The following is a 23,574-nucleotide window of genomic DNA, read 5'->3' as shown; positions in this document are numbered from 1 at the left end:
TCTAAGTCAGGTAATGCCTGAGCTGAAACAAGGTTCTGTAATAAATTTGTTTCATTTGAAATAGGCAGAATCTCTTATTTTATTGCATTTTGAAATCATGAAGCAAACTCAGAGGCTTCTCTGCAAGCTGTTCATTTCTTAGCTCTAGATTGCTTTCAAAATAATGTTCAAATCAATTCATATTATTTCTAAAGAAATGTCAAAACGTTCTCAATTATTTGTAAAGATACTGCTATTTTTCCTGGCTCAACTTTTTATTTTGCAAATTCTCCTAATAATATCCTTTATAGCAGTTTTGTTTTTCTGAGCCAGATGAAACTCATTGCATTTAGTTGTCACACCTCTTCAGACTCCTTCAATCTGGAACAGTTCCTCTGCCTTTATCTTTCATGATATTTCCATTTTGAAGAGGAGAGGCCAGTGGTTTTTTTTTTTTTTTGGAAAATGCCCCTCAGTCTGGGTTTGTCCGATGTTTCTCATGATTAGATTGCAGTTAAGCATTTTAGGCAGGTACCTAAAGTCGTGATATTGTGTCCTTCACCCCACATCACATCAGGACGCACATGATGATCATTTGTCCTGGTATTGGAAGTTGTGAACTCAGATCATTTGGTGCAGGTGGTGTTTGTCAGATTTCTCTATGTTAAAGGGATCTTTCACCCTTTGTAGTTGATAAGTAATCCATGTAGAAATACTATGATAATTCACAATTTAGTTCTATTATATATATCATAATATTAACGCTTCTTTTTTTAAATATTTCTTTTTTGAGAGAGACAGAGCGTGAGTGGGGGAAGGGCAGAGACAGAGGGAGACACGGAACCCGAAGCAGATTCCAGGCTTCGAGCTGTCAACACAGAGCCCGAAGCGGGGCTCAAACCCACGAACTGTGAGATCATGACCCAAGCCGAAGTCAGACGCTCAACCAACCGAGCCATCCAAGAGCCCCTATATATATGGTAATATTAAAATGTTATGACATTATAAAGTGTATCTTTGAAAATAAACACATTGAACCACTAATAACCTCACCTGATATAGTTTTAGGATTGAAAAATCTGTTTACTTACTATCATAACATTTCTATGATTTATTTTTGTTTTTTAATGTTTATTTATTTTTGAGAGAGAGAGTGAGACGGAGCATGAGCGGCGGAGGGCCAAAGAGAGGAAGACACAGAATCTGAAGCAGGCTCCAGGCTCTGAGCTGTCAGCACAGAGCCGGACGCGGGGCTCGAACCACAAACCGTGAGAACATGACCTGAGCCGAAGTCGGACGCCTGACTGACTGAACCACCCAGGCGCCCCAGTAACATTTCTATGATTTTTAAGGCATAGATTTAAGTATATGTTGATAGAAGAGGTCTAGAGAAATTGCCAATTTTCTTCCCGTACCAATGTGAGGCTTGTTGTTCATGCTTCGTGCCCATAAGCCCTGTTGGACAGTCATTTCTTCTGTTTAAAATTCAAGAGCAGTGCTGTTCATTCTGGAAGAAACAAAATGCTTTTCCAATGTACTGACAAATGTACCACCTCACCAAGTATCGAGAAGCCCAAGAGGCCCGACTAGATCAATAAATAAACCTTCAGCCCCTGGCCTAAGCTCCAATGATTTAGTTCCATTTATAAAGTGTTAACCTTGAAATATAGTTTGAGACCAAGTTGAAGACACTTTATCACAATACGAACTGGTAGCACACTAGAAACTCCACTTGCTGAAGGTGAGCATGTTACAAGTGAGAGGTCCCTAGAGTTTACAACAAACGGTGTTTTTACCTTAAATCCATTACTCAAAGCTCGCTTTTGGTAATCCACTTTTCCTTTCTGAAAATCCAGTTACTCATCTTTAAATCAGGGCTCACAGGACTACCTCTGTGGGGCTGTATAAAGAAAGAAAACATCTTGTGCACTGAAGGGCTTTGGAAGCCCTAAAGCACTTACAAATGTTAGCCAAAGAGGGGGAAATGCCCCCCAAAACACAATTACATTGTTATTTCCCACATGAAAGAAACCTCCAACTTAGACTTGATGCCAAGTAAAAATCTATTTATTAAAGACTTTTCACTGCTTTGTCTGAAAATGAAGATTTTGATGGTACAAATGAAGCGACACTGAACAGAACAGAATTTTAATGATCCTAGGAACCAGGCATAAACTCTCAAGAGACTGACTGCTCTCCATGGACTTCATGGAGTGAAGTAGAGGGACCACTGCCAGCTTGGTGACTCCCCACCGCATCCTCTTTACCGTGATGCCGAAGCTACCGGAACACACGGTTATAGCAAACACTCAAACACGGGCTGCTTTTCTCAGTTGTGCGCACGCACGCATGTGTGTGCGTACACACTGTGGTTCTGGCAGAGCGACAAATCAGTTAACCACAGTGGAATTCCCTTCAAGTGATGCCTCCATGCTGTTATATAAGTACATCTAATCCGATTCGTGAATAAACTACAGGGATGGCGACAGAGTGGACCTTCCCAGTGAAAGAACCAGAAAGGGTGGAGGCAAATGGTCCAGCTGTATTATAATCGGAGCTCTATAAGCAAGTGCTAAATAAACTCTGGTAAAGATACTGACTTCCCCGGAAGCTTCGTGTAAAAGAGGATTATGAACCGGATGAAAATGTTTTCAGCTAAATCAACTCTCAATGGAAAGCAGCAGCAGGAGGCAAGAGCTAGATGGACTGGAGCTCAGAATGAAGGATAAGCAAGAGGAATACGGAAAGAATTTCTGGCCCTTGTGAACACAATGTTCAGAAATTGGCATCGAAGTGCAGGAAAATTAACTTTTCTGATCTTGCTTGTATCCATCTGTCTCTCCCAACAACCACAGCCCTAGATCAAAGACTTCGTTACCTTTTTGTCTGAGTTGTGTCTCCCCACTCTGACCAGTGTTTTTTTTTTTAATTTTACTTTTAAGTAATCTCTACACCTGACGTGGGGCTCAAACTCACAACCCCGAGATCAAGAATCACACTCCCTACTGACTGAGCCAGCCTGGCACGCCAAAACACTATGGCCAATTCTTACACCGTCTCTAGTGCGATCTCCTTAAAAGGTGTTAACAGTGATTGCCCAGGACCGTGAAATGATGGCTGATTTTTTCTTCTTCTCCATGTGTTCCCTCCGAGTCCGTCAAGCGAAATCTGCATAGTCTCCACATCTCAGTGTGGTAGAGAAACAGATCCAGGGCCACGTCATGCTACAAGCCTACTTCTGGAAGTCACGGATCCTGTATCCTTGGTTAAAGTACCTCATCTGTGGATGACACTCAGCACCACCTTCCTCTCGCATCCTCCTTGCCATTACCTTTAAATCTCTCTCCATATTCCATGAAGGTGCTTCTCCTTTCAAAATCCACAATGACTACCTCTCGAATCCACATTAATTTGGGTATCGCGCCCAACAACCTTGTCTCTCACGCCCTTGACTTGCTCACCCGCAACTACCTTCATCTTTGCTTCACCTCTGCCTTCTCCCATTTTTATTTTTATTTTGTCTTCATTCACAACACCTCCGTGTCCGAAATCTCAAACTCGGATAGCCCCCCCACCCCGTACCATGACTTCCCCCGCCTCCAGTTTTCTCATGTAGCTATCCTTTCACTTAGAGGGGACCTTGGTTTCCTTAGTCATTCTACTGTTTTCTCCTTATCTGCCACCCCCCAACCCATCTTCACTTCCTTCTCCATTTCATTTAGTTTTATGGACACTTATTCCACAACACCCTTTCTTCACTCCCCTTTTCTGAGATCCAGTTAGCCAAACCGTGGCCCTAGTAGACAAAACTCTCCACCCTGACACTGCCTTCACTAAGATGCTGACAAGTGCTACAGAGAATCTAAAACAGAATGGATTTGTGGCATCACGTTGAAGGCAGCCAGCCTTAACGGGGCTTTAGAATTCCCTTGACTGGCAATCCTTCGTGTTTCTCTGGTCATACCTCTCTTGTAGTTCTCACAGCAGCACTGTGAGAGATGCAAGGATGTATTCCAAGACATTCCAAGAATGCATTTAATGCACAAAATTGCATGAATGTACATTGCTTGGAAGGGACCCACAGTAACAACCTACGTAGAAGTAATTCAGGTAGTTCGTGTTAACAATGAGGAGAAACTCTATAAAGCAAGAAAGGTTCTTTCTGATTATGAGAAAATCATATAACGGGTATTATATGTGAATAGATAATATCTGTATAATATTCACACATATGAATATTATATAAATAGTAATTCAATGGAAATGTAAGAAAATACAGATACAAACTATTCTAGCTATCATGTTCAAATGCGCAAAAAGCACAATTGAGTCTCAAGTTTTGCCCTGAAGTTCCTGGCTACTAAAGGCAAAAGGGGAAAGAAGATCTGTTACGTGGATCTTATTAAACAGGAAATGTATGAACATTCCTCAGCAAAGGGTATTCTTTTTGATCAGCAAGGAAATTAACATTAAATGCTTCATGTTGGGCATGAACAATATCTTTTTTTAATTTATTTTTTAATGTTTGCTTATTTTTGAAAGAGACAGACAGAGCATGAGCAGGGGAGGGGCAGAGAGAGAGAGAGGGAGACACAGAATCTGAAGCAGGCTCCAGGCTCCGAGCTGTCAGCACAGAGCCTGACGCGGGGCTCGAACTCATGAACCGTGAGATCATGACCTGAGTCGAAGTCAGACACTTAAGTGACTGAGCCACCCAGGCGCCCCAACATTACCTTTTTTTTTAAATCATAAATGTCATGGGGCGCCTGGCTGGCTCAGTGAGAGGATCATGTGGCTCTTCATCTCAGGGTCATGAGTTTGAGTCCCACATTTGGTGTAGAGATTACATACATATGTACAAAATACAATCATAAATGTGGTGCTACATTTTGTATGTTTATTTTTAGTGGTGGCCAATAATAGAATTAAAGTCCCTAGAGCAGGGTTTCACGCATTGGCACAATTGACCTTTAGGGCCACATAGTTCTTTGCTCTAGAGTGCTGTGCATTGTAGGATATTTAGCGTCATGCCTGGCCTCTGCCCACCAGATGCTAGTGCCACCTTTCCTCCCCCACCCCTAACCCCCTCACCCAGTTGTGACAACTGAAAACGTCTCCAAACATGGCTGAATGGCACCTGATGCGTACACCCACTGCTGGTTGAAAACCAGTGGCCTACAGCAATTGAAAGCAAATGACTCCTCAGTTGTTACCCTTCCATTTCCTCCTGTCTACTGATCGCTTCCACTTGCCGCTGGCCTCATGGGAAATTCACCACGATGGACATGATCTTCTTCAACATTTTGAGCTTCGGTTCTTGACATTCCTCTATTCCTCCACATTTCTTCTTAACCTGCCAAATAGCTCTTACAGACTTAATTTCAAAAGATCTTAATAAAGAATTCTTTCCTCTGAATAGCAGTCATCATGTGGACACAGACGGTACAGGTTTCTATTCTCTACACTTTCTACCAGAAGACTGAACTCCTGGGGGGAAAGCACAACCACTCCCATTACTGAAAACTGACAAGGCATGTTGAGACACACTTTGCTGTATTCACTCCTCCTCTCTGCAGTCCTCCCATGATTACTGTGAACACTGGTGTTGTCAACTCCTCGTACCATTTCTTCTACAACTGCTACAGGTTAGCCTTTGCTATGTGCATTCGTTATCTGCCAGCATTAGGGTAGGTATTTTACAAACATTATCAGTGTTCCTCACCCAAACTCATTTATAGAGGTATTTACTGGCATCTGGTAGAGAATCTTCGAAAAGGAAATGCTCAGTTCGATTTGGGGTCCTACTGGGCACTCAGCTGAAGGGAAAAATGTCTATTATCAAAGCATAGCTGGATTTCTCACCCTTTTGCTTTGTTTCAACTAACATTCTGTCTTTCCTTATCTCTAGTGAGTCAATGGCTGGCTCTAACTTGATTTTTGGTTTCCTTTTTCCTCCATATTAGTGCTCAAGGATAGTGCCTTCTCTAACAATCGTCCCGTCCATTTGTCTTCGAATGGTCTGCATTCCTTGTGGAACTAAGCAATGGTCAGATGCTTGTGCTTCCCAGATTTGCCACAGAGAATATATGCCATGTTCATTGCGTATCTCACCAATTGATGCTGGATTTGCAGAAATTTCAACTGTCAAGAAATAAGGCCTCACTAAGTAGCTCAAGATGACACTTTCTATGATGATGACCATAGTCAAGACACCTCAAAGAACTAGAAAGGAATCCAAACACCAACAGATCTCACTGGGGGAAAAGGTCTCTTACTCTGCCATCCTGTTTGTGGATGTCACTCTGACATATCGTGGGGTATTGTGCTAATGGCAGTGGCACTGAACTGGAAGAGGACTATGAAAGATGCGACAATGTAGATATTAACTTTTCTGGAAAGCCTGTTCTTTTGAGATGATCTAGAAGACATAATATTCTCCTTCTCCTTCCAAAATGCCAGTGTACCTCAAGAAGTCTGGGAAGTTTCTTATGATTCGATAAGCCAAACTAGTTTCTATCTTTACCACAATAGTATAAAGAGAAACACAGAGTTGCTGCTAGGAGTGAGGTCCTAATGCCTAACAATTCTCACCTGATAGATGATAAAAGTGAGGCTCAGAGACAGTAGGATCAGCAATAAGCAAATGGAATGTAGTAGGCTGAATTCTAACATGATCCCCAAGATTTCCACTGCCCTAGTGTGCATGCCCTATGTAGTCCCCTCCCTTTAGATGTGGACATCACCTGTGAATATCATGAGACTGTCACTCCCATGATTAGGTTACATTATATGTCAAGGGTAGAGGGGTTTTGCAGATATAATTAAATCTCTGATCATCTGACACTGAATTAATCAAAAGAGAGATTGTCCTGGGTGGTTCTGACCTAAAGAGGTGAGCCCTTTAAAAGAGGCTTTAGAGATCAGAGAGATTCTCCTGCTGGCTCTGAAGATGTCTAAAGTTGTCATATTGTGAGAAAGTCAAGTGGCAAGGAACTTCAGGGATCTCTAGAAGCTGTTGCAGCCCTTGGCTGACAGCCAAGAGCAAGTGGGGATGCCAGTCATACACCTGCAAGAAACTGAACTGCATCAACAACCACATGAACTTGGAAGTGGACACTGAGCTCTGGAAAGGAACACGGCCCACTCAACATTTTGCTTTCGAATTTGTGAGACACTGAGCACAGAGCCCAGTGAAGCTATGCATAGACTCCTGACTCATATAAACTGGATGCTTTTTAAGCCACTAAGTTTGTGGCAATTTGCTACGCAGTAATTGAAAACTAATGCAACCTTAATGTTGAAATATGAAATCCAGTGGTTGGCAACAGAAGGAGACCAGTGACATATTTAATTAACTTGCTTCTTCTGTCATGGAAGCCTCAAAGGCATGGGCAATATTTAAACACCAACAATAGAAAAAGATGTAATAGTTTATAAGCAGATGATTCTCATGCAGTTAAGACTACACTGACCACTTATCAGCAATAACTTTATCTGCACAGGTAATGTATCCCAGATATTAGCTTTACTTTTGACTAGAAAAAGAAGGTACAATTTAGTTCAAAATATTGCATTAGAAATCTATAAATGCATCACAAAATCCAATTTACAGGAAGCAAGAGCTGAGATATTTCTGTTTGACTTTTTTTTTTTTTTAATTAGGACTATCTTTCATACTTATTTACTCTTATCTTATTCGTGCCCCAGGCAAATTTGTTTTCAGAAAGCAAGGACTGAGGAATGAGTGTTGACTTCTGCTGCTCATTCTGTCACCCTCCATGGAACGGGAAGGAATTGTTGCAGGCTGATTCTAGTTTTCCTCACATATATTGCTGACTCACATGAGATGACTGCATCCAATATCTATGTGATTGAGGAAATTATAGTTTCACACAATTCAAGTTCTAAGGTTGTCTCTTGCTATACAGAATCCATTGAACTGATGCAAGGACACACGGAGTTAACTTTGGAGACCCAGAAATAATAAGCCACCTAAAAAGACTTAGTCATGAGGGGTTGAAGCTTTTTGATATAAATCTACAGAGTCGCAATGGACCCTAGGTTAGAATTATTCAGCTTTGCTCAAAGTAAACAGGCCCCACAGACATAAATCAAAGAAAATTCTAATTAATCTAAGAAGTTACAACAATTTCACCTTTGTAACAATTAAATGGGATGTTTTGTGTGACAATGAGTTGCCAATTACTAGAAATGATTATGCAGCGGTTGGAAGATCACCGGTTATGAAGACTGTAGGGAAATTCCTACATAACACAGGGGAGTCAACCCAATGACCAATCAAGTCCCCATTTCAAGTCTAAGACTTCTTATGATTCTAAAGGAAAAAAAAAAAGATGTAATCATTTAAAGAGATATCCTACACCATTACATGCTTGTATTGGAACGCTCACTCATTGTGTATTATAGGAACAACTTTAGGCCTTTTTTCCTTAGGTATCATGCAACCTTGCCAATTTGCCCAAACTCTTTGAAGGTAGAGGTGGGGAAGCGCACCCAACCATAGTTCCTGGTATTTAAGGCCGTGTCCCTAGAGATTCATCTATGGGAAGGAGAATTAAGAAAGAGAATAACTCGTCAGATGATAGAACATAATGGTACATGCATAGCTTTACCAACCAACATTTTCTGCAGTTCTGCCTCAAACAAACAAGTTTGGAAGCCCCTCTGATCGAGAATGATCCACCATATCAACTTCTTGAGAAATCCTAAGTACGCTGGGATCTTATTCTCACAGGGCCAGATATCTCTTCTTCAGAGAATTTTCACATTTCTCTGTTAATTTTATAAGATGTGTCCCCCTTGTTTTACTGCAAACTCTAGGACTCTGGGACCATGTTAGGTTTTGATCACCATCCCCAGAACTTAAAAGGAGGTCAGTAATAAAAATCTATTAAATAGGCAAACATATAAATCAACAAGATAAAAGGGCAGGAGGATAAAATGACCTTAATATCCCCTAAGGAGCTTGTTCAAAGACCTCTTCTTTGTTCCTCAAAATAAGAAATGATGATGACTTGGCCTAGTGTCTATCAATAAAGAAATAAGTAGAGGTATTTATGGTAGGTTTTGAAGACAGACACTATAGCACTAACAAATGGATTGCTCTAGAGGATGAGGAAGAGGAATGAGTCAAAGAAGAAGCTAGTTTACAACCTGAGTTACCAAGTGGATGGTTTATTGATATGGGGACCAATGGGAGATGAAGAGGATTTGTATTAGTTATCTAACACCGTGTAACAAATTACTTCAATGCTTAGCAGCTTAGAGCAACAAGTGTTTATTGTCTCATAGTTTCTGCGGGTCAGGCATCCCAGTGAGGCTTGGCTGGATCCTTGGTCTCAGAGCCTCATAAGAGTGCAGTCCATGCATCAGCAGGGGCTGTAGCCATCACAAGGCTCAACTGCAGCAGGGACACCCTCCAAGTTCACACTCATGGAGTTGTTGATAGAATGCCATTCTTCATTTGTGTTAGGCAGAGACACCTCTCAGTTTCTTGTCATGTAGGCCTCTCCCCTGAGCAGCTCACAACATGACAAATGTCTTCATCAGGGTGAGAACTTAAAGAGAGCTAGAGAGAATACAAGCAGGATAGCAGTCTTTTTTTTTTAATGTATTTATTTTGAGACAGAGAGAGCACAAGTAGGGGAGGGGCAGAGAGAGAGGGAGAAAGAGAGAATCCCAAGCAGGCTCCACACTGCCGGTGCAGAGCCCAAAGCAGGGCTCGAACTCGCAAACCATGAGATCATGACCTGAGCCAAAACCAAGAGTCAGGCGCTTACCTGACTGAGCCACCCAGGCACCCCAAGATAGCAGTCTTTTCTAACCTACTCTTGGAAGTGACAGCCCGTGGCTACTGCTCTCCTCTATCCATTAGAAGCAGTCACTAGTTCCAGCCCACACTCAGGGGAGGAGATTACACGAAAATGTGAATACCAGGAGGTGGATCATTGAGAACTATAGTAGAAATGCTTTACCACAGGATTAGATAGAAAAAATAAAGAGTCTCTCTCTCTCTCTCTCTCTCTCTCTCTCTCAAGGTGTCTTAAGTGTCAACTTGAGTGGCCTCTGAAGATATCCAAGAAAAGGTGTCAAATAGACAATTGTCATGATTCATGCCTGGAGCTCAGAGGGGAGATGTGGGCAGGAGACAGCACTGTGAGTGTTTGAAGTCCTAAAATAGATGACACCATCTAGGAAGGAGGTGGGAAGGAGAGAGAAGAGTAAAGGGTCCAATACCAACTTTTAGGGAACTCCCCAAATTTCAGGTTAAATGGAAGAGGGCAGGAAGGGAAGGAAAACTGAGAAGGAGTCATGAGCAGAAATGGAGAAAAATAAAGATTCTTGGTGTTGCAGAACCAAGAGAGAAAAGCGTAGAAGAATAAAGATGGCTAACTATGGTACATGTTGCTGAGAGGGAGAATAAGATGAAGACTGAAAAGTGACATCATCATTTTTTTTAAGTCAAAATATGGAAACAGTCTAATTCTACATCAACAGGAGGCCAGGTAAATAAATTATGGCACATTCATGCAATGGAATACTCTGAGCAGTTAAAATGAATGAAAGAGAAAGACACTCCCATCGACATGGAAAAATTCCAAAAACATAATGTTGAGCTAAGTAAAAGCAATTGTTACAAAGACAGGTAACATTTAAAAGTTAAAATACAAATCTAAGTATTTTTTAATAGACCCATTTGTATATAGGAATAATGTAAAAGCAAGGATAGGAATTATTTTTTAAAATTCATGAAAGCAGTTACACCTGGGAGGAAGTGGAGGCATGTGATCAGGGACAAGTATATAATAGACATCAGCTTATCTGTAATGTATTATTCCTTTTAAAAGTTTGAATTAAATATAGGATAAAACAGGAGTATTCCTGATATTATTTTCTGTTTTTGCCTATATGTTTGAAATGTTTCATAGTGAAAATTTTAAATTAACAGAGACTGACAAGATTTGGCAATCTTTTAAGAGTGATTTTATCTTAACTATAGAGAAGAAACTGATAGTTATGGAAGCGGGGGGGGGGGGGGGGAGGCAAAACAGGTGAAGGGGATGATGAGTACACTCATCATGATGAGCACTGAGTAACATATAGAATTGTTGAACCAGTATAATGTACACCTGAAACTAATATAACACTGCATGTTAATTATACTGGAATTAAGAGAGTTGATGAAGGGTGTATTCTTTTAAGAAGTTTACTTCACCTTCTGAGTGATCTTGAAGACATCATCTAACCTCTCTGAACTTCAGTTTCCTCATCTATAAAGTGGTATGCATGTGTGTGTGTGTGTGTGTGTGTGTGTGTATGCATGTATATGCACATACACATTCATACATGCAAATACACACCTATAAATGCACACATAGCTAAATGTATTGCAGGCAATAAATAAATGATAGCTATAATTCAACCTTCACAGTGAGGACTGAAAAAAAAGACAATCTTTCAGAGCTTAGCTAGAGTATAGATTACTGATCAAAGAAATGGCAGGAGAAAGAAAATGGCAGGGAATACTGCCAAGTGGTGTTTGGATCAGTCTGTATTAGTACAAAGAAACAAGGAGAGGAAAGAGCTTCAGAAGCTGGCCAAACCTTATGGCTGGACTGTAGTTGCGTGACTTTCAAAAGAAAGCCATCTTCTAGCCCTACCCTTTCCACCACTGCCCTCCCAAAAAAAAGCATAAAGGAAAAAAAAGAGAGTGGGCATCTCTTCAGCAACTGCTTAGCCAGGAAAACACAGGCTGAGGCTGGAGCCTCAAGAGTATGGTCATTGTAGTTATGACTTAGGATGGGAGAGGCGACCTAAGCTCAGAGACTCTGAACACCAATTTAAAGGAGCTGATGCTGAAAAGAACAAACGGAGAATTACTGTAGGTGGATGAGGAAGTATAAGCATCTATTCCCAAGTGCCATGTGCCCATTATCAGTAGGGAGCTGCTTGACACTTGTCTTTCAAGTTCCTACCATGTGCCAGGCACTGTTTTTGCCACTAGAAAGACATGGAGAACAAGGCAAAGTTAATGCTTTCATGACGGTGATATTGTAGCAGGAGGACACAGACAATAAGCAAGGAGAGAAATGACAGGCAATGGTAATTTAGAAGAATAATGCAGGTGAGCACCAGGAACACTCACTGATAAGATGACATGTGACACGTGTAAGGAGAAGAGTCAGGAGATGAGGGATGACTCGGGGGAGTCTGAACTTCTTGTGACTCCCAGTTCCGACAGGGATAAAGGACAGGATTAAATTTGATCTGATAGCTTCAAGGCACATCAATAGTGGCATCAAAGCAGTGAGTGTGGGTGAGGAAGGAGGGGAGGGAGGGGGGCAGAGTGATCCCGCCAGCTGCACACTGGCCAGAGCCCAGGGGCTCCTACTCAACTTTGATTTGGTCTTATAAGTAGTTTGAACTGAATAACCTACTGAAAGACTGAACCGAGAGAAGAAGAAAGACATTGTTGGTGCTCAACTCTTGCTTGGGTTGGAAGAAACTATAACAAACGCTATGATTAAAGGCATCAGTACAGGAGAGAGCCCGAGTCCTAAGGGAGATGACCAAGGAGACATCTAGATCTGGGCTCTCAGAGACATAACGATGCTGATGATGTCTTGAGCATGACAGAGAAGGCCTGGTGCGCCATGCCCCAGCCCAGCTCTGCGGTGACTGAACAACACAGAATGACCCATGAGTGAGCATCCCCTGGTAAAGGGAGAAGATCAGGTGCTGAGTGAATCTGTAAGTATTTCATCTTCCAGTCCATTTCTGAGAGAAATTCTGGTATTGAAAGTCTTTTTTAAGGTTTTATTTTTAGTGGGGGTGGGGGGAGTGGGGAAAAAAAGATTTTATTTTTAAGTAATCTCTACCCCCAACATGGGGATCGGACCTACAACTCCAAGATCAAGAGCCACACGCTCTACCAACTGAGCCAGTCAGGTGCCCCGGTACTGAATATCTTTGATGTGTGTCTTTTCAGCAACGAGTGGATGGGCCTAGCTGCCAACAAAGGTTCAACTCAGCAAAATTCCTGTGCTAGCAAATGGGCTAATGGTGTGCATGCGGCCAGCAGTTCTCATGAATACAGATGGACTGTTACTTAAAATAATACCAAACAATTGTACAGTGCTTATATTGTACCAGACACTTTCCCAAATGCTTTACATGTACTGCTTTACCGATTTCTATTCATTTAAACATTTGAGAAAGGATTAGGACCGGCAGATTTGAATTTGAACTAGCAACAGAGCATCACATAATCTCTAGTTTCTGTTCCCTAGGAACAACAGAAGCATTGTCAATAGGAAATAAACTGCAAAACAAAACAATATATAGGACGCTACACAACTATTAGAATAGCCAAACACAGGACGAGTGGTAACACTAAATCCTGGTGAGGGTATAGAGTAACAGCAACTCTCCTTCCTTGGTGGGAAGAACGCAAGAATAGCACAGCCACCTTGGAACACAGTTTGGCAGTTTCTTATCAAACGAAACATACGGTTACCATCTGATCCAATAATCATGCTCCTTGGTATTTACCCAAAGGAGCTGAAAACTTACGTCCACACAAAAACCTGTACATGGATGTTTATAGCAGCTGTGTTCATCGTTGCCAAAACTCGGAAGCAAGCAAGATGGCCTTCAATAGGTAAATGCATACATAAACTGTGATCCATAAATAGTGATACATAATGTACTATTATTTGGTGCCAAAAAGGAATGAACGATGAAGCCACGAAAAGCCTTATCAGCGTATTACTAAGTGAAAGAAGCCAATATGAAAAGGCTATGTACTATATTATTTCAACTCTATGACATTCTGGGAAAGGCAAAACTGTGCAGACAGTAAAATGATCAGTGGTTTCTAGGGGCTACAAGGGAAGGAATGAATCAGTGGGGCACAGAGGATTTTTAGGGCAGGGAAAATACTCTCTATGATATTATAATGATTGATACATGTCATTATACATTGTTTCAAACCCACTGGATGTGTAACACCAAGACTGAACCATAATGTAAAGTGTGGACTTTGGGTGACAATGATGTGTCGATGTAGATTCATCAATTATAACAAACCTCTGTACTTTCCCCTCGTTTTGCTGTGAAACTAATATTGCTCTAAAACAAACCCAAAGTCTTAATTTTAAAAATGTAAAAAAAAAAAAGCAAGAGAAAATAGTTTTGCGCCATATATTTCTCCCTTATTTTTGGACAATAGACTCTTGACTCTTCATTGACCATTTATTTGGCCTGAACAAGCTCTCTTATGAAGGGTTGACTTTGATGTTCCTTTGAGATAAAAGTGTTACAAAAAAAGAAGAAGAAGAAGAAAACAAAAAGAATTGTTAGCTAAGTGCTGAAAATGTGGACATCTGAAATTAAGCCTGGTCATAAAATCAGATTCCAGCAATTAACAAGTTCCTGACTGGCCAAGGAAGGGATTCTATAAACACAGTGGAAGGCAGGAAGCCTGGCTTCTACTGTATGGGACATGTGCAGGTTATGGGCTCTTATGAATTTCCTGCCAAGCAGTTCATCTTTCTGCTTCTCTGCATTTAATCCTACAAAAGAACTCAACGAGTTACAAGGGCCCGGCCAAGGAAACGGGGAGGCAGACACGGGGTGTTAGTTGCCGACTGAACAAATACTGGAAGTCAGAGCAGGAAATGGATCAGAAGCCACAAGACGAGCCAGTGAGGAAGCGTACACAACTATCCAAGATCAGGGCAAGTAAGGATTCCAAAGCTAGGTCAATCAGCAAGAAGTGGGAGGATATAAATAGTACTGGTATATGGGGCAAGCGCTATTCTAAGGCGAACAATAGCCCAGCGAAGGGAGAAAATAGAGAAACAGTGCAAAACTCAGGAGGTCAGATACAAGCTCTGGAGCAGTGAGACCAGAGTTTGCCTCTAATGAGAGGCTTTGGCCTGCTTCGTGGGAAGTCTGGGCCTTTCCCTGGTGTGGACAATCTGATGCCCACGGTTGGAGTCATTGGGGACAATCTGTCTGGAGGAAGGAATGGGGGGCGGGGGGGCGCAGAGAAGTAGAAAGTAAGCCATGTTTTGAGCTCCATGATACAGACTGTGCCTTGGCCTGCAGACCTCACCTTCCACAAGCAGTTTTCCATCTATTGGAGGGGAACTCTGTATTTCAGGACAGGTGGAAAAAGTTGACTTTAATGGCTGATTTTGTGTGGATAGTGCTCAATGTAATTTTCCTTTTTAGGCTACCCTTCCTTTGCCTAATGGCCAGGAGTATAGTTCCCAAGGTCAAATAAGCACACTAAGTAATCCATAACACAGATGAAAGGGATTAGATAAAATAAGCCTCTCTTCCCCGAAAGCTTTTCCGGAGAAACACATTTGCAGGATTGCATTAGTCATTATTTTTCTAAAAAGATGGCAGTGGCCAGTTGTGTAAAATCAATTCACTCCACATTTAATGCACTCTGGTCTGCTTAATGCACATAATAAGTGTATTAACCGCATGGAGCCTCTCTCCTCCGATTCAACCACACTTCATAACAGGAACATTAGATTTACCGCAGACCCTCATAACTTCCCCTCCACTTCCTTTGGCTTGACTCGTTCAACGAGCGCTTTCCCCTTCTGGATTGGGGTGCTGCCCTCCCTCCCGGCCCTTCTCCCCTACTGACTCCTTCAGTCATGAGTTCCCAGGAAGGGAGAGGACTCCCTCACATCGCTCCTCAGTCTAGGAAAACCCAGCTTTCTCTAGGCAACGTAGTCCATAGCATCCCTTCTTTGTTTACCCTTGCGCACCACTACAGAAGAGACTGGAAAAAAAAAAAAGCCATGAAAGTCCGCCAAGCGGATTGCTGCCTCATGCTTGCAAAGCGGCAGCTCCCCTTCCAGAGTTGCAACTGCGCCTGAAGCAGGAGAAGAGGGAGCCTAACAGGCAAAAGCCACCCATGTCCAAGGTGTCTGTTGCCATTTTAAAGAGCATTCCCTGGGGCACCTGGGCGGCTCAGTCACTTGGGCGACCAACTTCGGCTCGGGTCCCGATCTCACGGTTTGTGGGTTCGAGCCCCATGTCGGGCTCCATGCTGGCAGCTCCGAGGCTGCTTCAGATTCTCTGCCTCCCGTGCTCACTCTCCCTCTCTCTCTCTCTCTCTCTCTCAAAAGTAAATAAACATGTAAATAAATAAAAAAGAGCACTCCTCAAATCCTCATTGTATAATTTTACCTACATCTTAATGGTCTGAATTATGTCCCGTGAACAGCTATAGATGCATAGGAGCCTAGGAAGTGTAGATTTTACATAGAAAATTTTCCACCTCAAACAAAATAGAGTCATTTTAGATGGATTCAAATGGCAATAACACAGGCAACAAAAGCAAAAATCAACAAGTGGGACTACATTAAACCAAAAAGCTGCTACACAGCAAAAGAAGCAATCAACAAATTGAAAAGGTGACCTACAGAATGGCAGAAAATATTTGCAAGTCATATATCTGACAAGGGATTAATACCCAAAATGTGTAAAGAACCCAATAGCAAAACAACAGCCAATCGGACTTAAAATGGGCGGAGGATTTGAATAGACATTTTTCCAAAAAAGACATCCCGATGGCCAACAGGCACAAGAAAAGGTGCTCAACACCATTAATCATCAGGGAAATGCAAATGGAAAACCACAATGAGAGATCATCTCACATCTGTTAGGATGGCTATCATCAAAAAAGACAAAAGATAACAAATACAGTGAGGAGGTGGAGAAAAGGCAGTCCCGGTGCACTCTTGGTAGCAATGTAACTTGGTGCAGCCACTGTCAAAAACAGTATGGAGTTTCCTCAAAAAATTAAAAATAGAACTACCCTAAGATCCAGCGATCCCACTTCTGAGTATTTACCCAAAGGAAATAAAAACAGGATATTGGAGAGAGATTTCCACTGCCATACTCCAGCATTATTCATAATAGCCAAGAGATGGAAATAAACTGTCAACGGATACACGGATAAAAAGGTGTTTGTATATACACACGACGGAATATTATTCAGCCATGAGAGAGGCGGCCATGCTGCCATTTGTGACAACACGGATGAAGCTTGAGGACATTCTGCTGAGGGAGATAAAGCAGAGAAAGACAAATACTGCAGGATCTCACTTAAATGTGGAATCTAAAAAAGATGAACTTGTAGAAACAGAGTAAAATGGGAGTTGTCAGAGGCTGAGGGGAGGGGGGATTGGGTGGATGTTGGTCAAAGGGCACAAACGTGCGACCAGAAGATGTGTATGTTCTAGAGATCTAATGCACAGCATTGCGAGTCTGGTCAACAGTACTGTACGATATACTTCAGAGCTGCTTTGAGGCTAGATTTTAAATGTTCTCACAGCAAAGAAGAAATGGCAATTATGTGACATGATGACAATGGTACCTAAGGCTACGGGGGTAATCACAGTGCAGCATATAAATGTATTAATATCAACACGTTGCACATCTTAAACATACAGAATGTTACATGTCAATTACATCTCAATAAAGAATGAGGGGGGAGCAGCGCCTGGGTGGCTCAGTCGGTTAAGCATCCGATTTCGGCTCAGGTCATGATCTCACGGTTCGTGGGTTCAAGCCCCGCGTCGGGCTCTGTGCTGACAGCTCAGAGCCTGGAAACTGCTTCAGATTCTGTGTCCCTCTCACTCTGCCCCTCCCCTGCTTGCACGCTCTCTCTCTCTCTCAAAAATAAATAAACATAAAAAAAAAATTTATTTTTTTTTTTAATTTTTTTTCTTAGCATTTATTTATTATTGAGAGAGAGAGAGAGAGAAAGAGAGAGAGAGAGTGAGCAAGTGAGCGTAAGCATGGGAGGGGCAGAGAAAGGGGGAGACACAGAATCCGAAGCAGGCTCCAGGCTCTGAGCAAGCTGTCAGCACAGAGCCTGACGCGGGGCTCGAACTCATGAACTGTGAAATCATGACCTGAGCTGAAGTCGGACACTCAACCAACTGAGCCACCCAGGTGCCCCCAAAAAAATTTTTTTAAAGAATGGGGGAGGGCAATAAATATCACCTATCTGGTGAGAGATATGAAGCTAATGACAAAAATATACAGTAACCAGCTTTCATAAATGGTCAATGGGAAAAGTACAAGTGGACAGGAGAGGGTACAATGGGGCAATGTGATCTAGTGTGGCTAAGATGAGACGATCACAAAAAACTAACACGTGGAACCGCAGAAATAAATAGGAGTGAACTAGGTTAGGGGCAATGTGTTTTCTCCTTGCTACCTTCAAACTGGGAGATAGCCAAAGAGCCAAAATTGGAAACAAGCTCTTAAAATTTACTACGGAATGAACTATAACATGGCAGATGCGGAGTTTTTAAAATTCCTAAACTCGTAGATGACAATCTTGCCAGAGCCAGTCTACCTAAAAATCAATCCCTTTGTCTAACCACACTCTTGGAATTACAAGGAAAAAAAGAAAAAAAGAAAAGCCAAGATGTGTTTTTCCTTTTTTTCAAACTCCAGCCTAGCGCTGCCAGTTCCAGAAATGCAGCAAAGACACCACTCTTGCCCTTCTTCATACATCCTTGGGTCCAACTACACAGTCCTCGTCAAGCTAACGTATTTGTCCTTTACGGTCTGGAATGTTATTTTACACTGTTATCTGGTGGGAAATGGAGGGAGATTTGCAATTTAATCATCACAACTGCACCTCCACGTCCTTGGATCCCACTTCTCTGTCAAGCTTGTAGTCCTTGTACAGTTACTGCTTCCATGGAAGCCCACACTCAGTAGCATGAAGGAGCACTTGATGCTGTGTATTTTCAGCAGCTATTCAGGCACAGCTGTCTCTCTAGAATTCCTTAAACACACACCTACACCCACACTCTACACACACATAATCAAGTATGTACAGATTCCTATTTTTGCAATGATAGACTTTTTTTTTTTTTTATTCTGTGCTTTCCTTTCAAAGCAGTAAGGACTCTGATGGAGGAACACTATCTTTTGCTCTCTTTCTTACTTTCCACAACACCTGGCTTAATATTCTGCAAAACAGGCACTGAGCAGACAGACATGTTCACATCCTATCACACAAGTCAGAACTAGTCAAACATTTGAGCTGGTAGAAATAAGCTTCCAGACGCCCACAGCAACTGGAACACAGCATCCAAAATAATAACTTGTAACTATTAAGTCAGGCAGCGTTCACCTGACATTGTAAAATCTAAATGGTACAAAAACAGGTCAATTACTACTCATTGAACAGAATGATGAATGCTATGAGTTAGAAGGACAGTGGGTTGAGGTTTCATGGCAGTGGCTGTCCCCTTTCCGGTCGAGCAGAGTGAGTGACAGACCTTCCGAAGCTCCCGCCCCCGTTTTTTTCTTGCTGCTTCCTATCAGGGACACACCGAGGCATTGCTGACAGCCATTACTCGCACTGCCAAATCTGTCTGTTGTCGTCTGGATGAAGGAGTGGAGGAAGCCTCAGCAGACACCTTTCCATTCTCGTCTTGGGGGACATGTAGGAGAAAAATGAGATCTGAGCCTAGTTGGGCTTTTGATCAGCACAGTCCTTGCTTCGCAAAAAAGCTACGAAAACATAGTTTAAACAATGTACCTAATTTGAATGAAGATCATTTTCAAAGAAGTACTATTTTGTGATTTGTATGGAATCGGTTCCATAAAGCTTAGTTCTCAGACCATGATGGCTTCTTTGTGATTTAGGCAATGGGCTTAAAGAGAAAACTCACAAGGTATTTTCTTAATAATGGTAAGGGCGGGCTGGGGGGTAGGGCGGGGGGATGTGGCTGACAGCTAAAGAGAAGCCGGTGAAATAATGGTGAAATAATTCTGACAAGTTGGAGAACTATGTGAGTCCAAACCTGGGGCAGGTCAATTGACACAATAACGAGGTCAAATCATAAAGGAAGAAAAAACTAATAACCTCAGCAATTGGCCTGTCAGCTTCATATACTACAGGTAATCGTAAACTGAGCCAAACAAATCCTAAAGAGTTGATTACTAGGCACTGTAAGGTTGTTAGCTGCTACCAATAAAAATGACATTACGTTTAAGAAGAGTTAGCAGTAGTGTCCATGGGGCAGCACCAGGGACAGCCCCTGCTCCAAAATATTGCCTTTCTTGCTTCTAGGTATCTGGAAGTTCACCATCAGGAAGTCACTACTCAGGATTAGGTATTGTCCACTTGTATTAATGACTTATTGCTACATAACAAATCACTTCCCAATTTAATGACTTAAACAATGTACCATTTAAAACAATAAAACACATTTATTATGTCATAGCTTCTGTGAGTCAGGGATCTGGATATGACCTGGCTGAGTCCTCTGCTTCCTCATCTCTAAGGAGACTGAAACAACAGTGTCAGCCCAAGCTCTGGGGATTCATCTGAAGGTTCAGCTAGAGGAGGATCCACTTCAAGCTCATCAAGAACTTGATAGGATTCAGTTCCTTGCATGCTGTTAAATCGAGAGCCTCAGTTACTGACTGGCTCTTGGTCAAAGGCGGCTATCAGTTCCTGCCATGTGGGACCCCCCCACCCCACCCCAGCACTCCAGCCTGCTTCACCAAAGCATTCAATCAGGAAAGCATTAAAGGGGGCACCAGTGGCTCAGTCAGTTAAGCGTCCGACTCTTGATTTCAGCTCAGGTCATGATCTCACAGTCGCGAGATCAAGCCCCCACGTTGGGCTCTGTGCTGACAGGGCGCAGCCTGTTTGGGATTCTCTCTGTCTGTCTGTCTCTCTCTCTCTTTCTCTCTCTCTCTCTCTCTCTCAAAATAAATAAATAAACATTTAAGGAAAAAAGATAGAAAGCAATAGTGTCTCCAGCAAGACAGAAGTTACAATCACTTGTAATATAATCAAAAAAGTGACATTCTGTCACTTTGCGGAATTCTATTCATTAGAAGCAAGACACCGAACTAATCCCACACTAAGGGATGGGAATCACACAAGTGAGTGACTACCAGGAGAAAGAGTTCACTGGGGACTGTGTTAGAAGCTGCTTACCACACCACTCCTTGCTGTCCTGGTATTTTTAAATGTTTGCACTCTGGGAAGACATAACCACCAGACTGCTATCAACAGTCTGGGATTCCAGATCAGAGCTCATTAGATCTGTCCACAAATTAAAGTTTTATGAGGGGACCTTTATGGACAGACTCACGTGCTACCTATTTATGCAGCGAAATCACCTGACTCATATACATCAGCTCTGTCTTATCACTCACTCGGCCTTGAATATTCCATGACCATTTCTACTTCCTTGTCTTTGTTCATGCAGTTTCCCTAATTTAGAGTCCCTTCCTTTCCTGTGCTTCATCTTATACTTTTCAGATCTTCATCTTCTATCTTCTTCTCCCCATACCACCACATTACCACATCAAGAAACAAATTCTACTGGGGCGCCTGGGTGGCTCAGTCGGTTGGGTGTCCGACTTCGGCTCAGATCATGATCTCGAGGTCCGTGAGTTCAAGCCCCATGTCGGGCTCTGTGCTGACAGCTCAGAGCCTGGAGCCTACTTCTGCTTCTGTGTCTCCCTCTCTCTCTGCCCCTAACCCACTCGCATTCTGTCTCTGTCTCTCTCAAAAATAAATAAACATTAAAAAAAATTTTTAAAGAAAAAAAAGAAACAAATTCTATTTGTTCTATTGTTTTCCATGTGAAAATAATAAATTTCAAACACTAAGGGTGTATGGTTCTTCGGCAAGAGATCTGTTGCCCACTGTGGTAGGACATGAGTTCTGCATTGATTCATTAGCAATAGACTTATTAACATAGGTGCCAGGGATTTGTCTAACGCCTCCATATACTCTGGTATGGCCTTCCTGGAAAGAAAATTCTTTAGGGAATGCTTGGTATAACTAGTTACCCAGCTGGTTTCCACTCCCATAAGGAGCTAAGAGAGGAAAAACAGAAGTGAAGGAGTTAATATAAGGTAAAAAAATAAACTGAATGAGCAGAAGGGAGTAAGGACTAACACATTTCATGATAAAAAGTAAAACAAATTCAAGAGACTAAGAAAAGAAAGGGCCTACCTCAACCTGATAAAGGGCATCTACAAATAATCCATGGATAATATCATACTTAATGGTAGAAGACTGAAAACTTTCCATGTAAGATCAGGAATAAGATACAAGTGTCTGCTCTAACCACTCCATTCAACATTATACTGGAAATTTCAGCCAGAGCAATTAGGCAAGAAAGTGAAATAAAAGGCATCCAACTGGAAAGGAGATAAAGCAAAACTATCTCTATTTGCAAAGGACATAATTTTGCCCACAGAAGTACACACGGAAGGGACGCCTGGGTGGCTCCATCGGTTAGGCGACCGACTTCAGCTCAGGTCATGATCTCATGGTTTGTGGGATTGAGCCCCGCGTCGGGCTCTGTGCTGACAGCTCAGAGCCTGGAGCCTGCTTCGGATTCTGTGTCTCCCCCTCTCTCTGCCCCTCCCCTGCTCACACTCCATCTGTCTCTGTCTCTCAAAAATAAATCAACATTAAAAAAAATTTTTTTTTAAAAGTAAACAAGGAAATAATGGAAATTGACTAAAGACACAGATATGGTATCATTGAAATAATAGCAATGTCTTATATTTACAAAGTACTTCACAGCGTTCAAAGAGCTGTGCATCATTTTATACTCATAACCACCTGTAAGATAAGGACTATTAGTACCCAGATCACAGATGACAAAACTAATACAATTGACCCTTAAAAAACACAGATTTGAACTGTGCAGGTCCACTGACAGGTGAAGTTTTGTTTTTTCGATATTACATATTATAGTACTGTTAAGTGTATTTTCTCTTCCTTACGATTGTCCTAATAACATTTTCTTTTGTCCAGCTTATTTCATTGTAAGAATTTAGTATATAATACATATACCAATATGTATTGATCACCTGTTCATGCTATCTATAAGACTTCCAGCCAACAAGAGGCTACTAGTAGTTAGGTTTTAGGGGAGTCAAGAGTTATACATGGATTTTTGACTGTGCCGAAGGTTGGTGTCCCTAATCCCCTCATTATCCAAGGGTCAACTCCACTTAGAAACTGATGCACAGGTATCACTTGCTTTCCCAAAAGATCGTGTTAACCCACTTGATTTTTACAAAAGACCTACATTAATGCCTATTTTTGCTAATCAAAAGAAATCCAAGCAGAATTTTCACTTTCACCAAAAAAGCCATTACTGTACTAAAATAGGTCTCTCATAAAAGCATAGTGGCCTAATGCAAACTTTCGGAAAGTAGGGGAAAGTCTCTGCTTTACGCTTTACGCTGCTTTATACTTTTGGATAGCCAGGGAAACCTGTACTTGTTAACAGCGCTAGTCACTAAATGTCACTGTCATCCAGATCTCTAGTCCCAGGACTCTAAGCCAATGCATAATGGTTGCTTGGCTTCTTATCTCTCTTTTTTGTCTTTAATTTTTTTAAATGTTTATTCATTTTTGAGAGACAGAACGCAAGCAGGAGAGGGGCAAAGGGAGAAAGAGAGAGAGAGAGAGACAGAATCCGAAGCAGGCTTCAGGTTCTAAGCTGTCAGCACAGAATCCAACACGGGGCT

The 23,574-nt window shown here is 41.9% G+C and overlaps 1 protein-coding gene and 1 long non-coding RNA gene across 2 annotated transcripts in view; both read right to left on the bottom strand.

The window, feature by feature from the left end:
- The window catches only part of FRMPD4 (FERM and PDZ domain containing 4), a 789,303-nt gene that overhangs the window by 631,569 nt on the left and 134,160 nt on the right, over positions 1 to 23,574 (bottom strand). The gene's annotated exons all lie outside the window — the stretch shown is intronic.
- On the bottom strand, positions 1,790 to 9,027 carry LOC122235449. The gene is made up of 3 exons (XR_006213530.1): positions 8,946 to 9,027; positions 5,193 to 5,332; positions 1,790 to 1,879 (listed from the first exon to the last, which is right to left on the bottom strand). It is a non-coding gene; the product is annotated as an uncharacterized LOC122235449 (long non-coding RNA).

The sequence above is a fragment of the Panthera tigris genome, chromosome X (assembly GCF_018350195.1).
Source record: "Panthera tigris isolate Pti1 chromosome X, P.tigris_Pti1_mat1.1, whole genome shotgun sequence".
In the NCBI taxonomy this organism is placed as follows: Eukaryota; Metazoa; Chordata; class Mammalia; order Carnivora; family Felidae; genus Panthera; species Panthera tigris.
The sequence above is the reverse complement of the archived record's forward strand: the minus strand, read 5'-3'. Positions and strand labels throughout refer to the sequence as shown.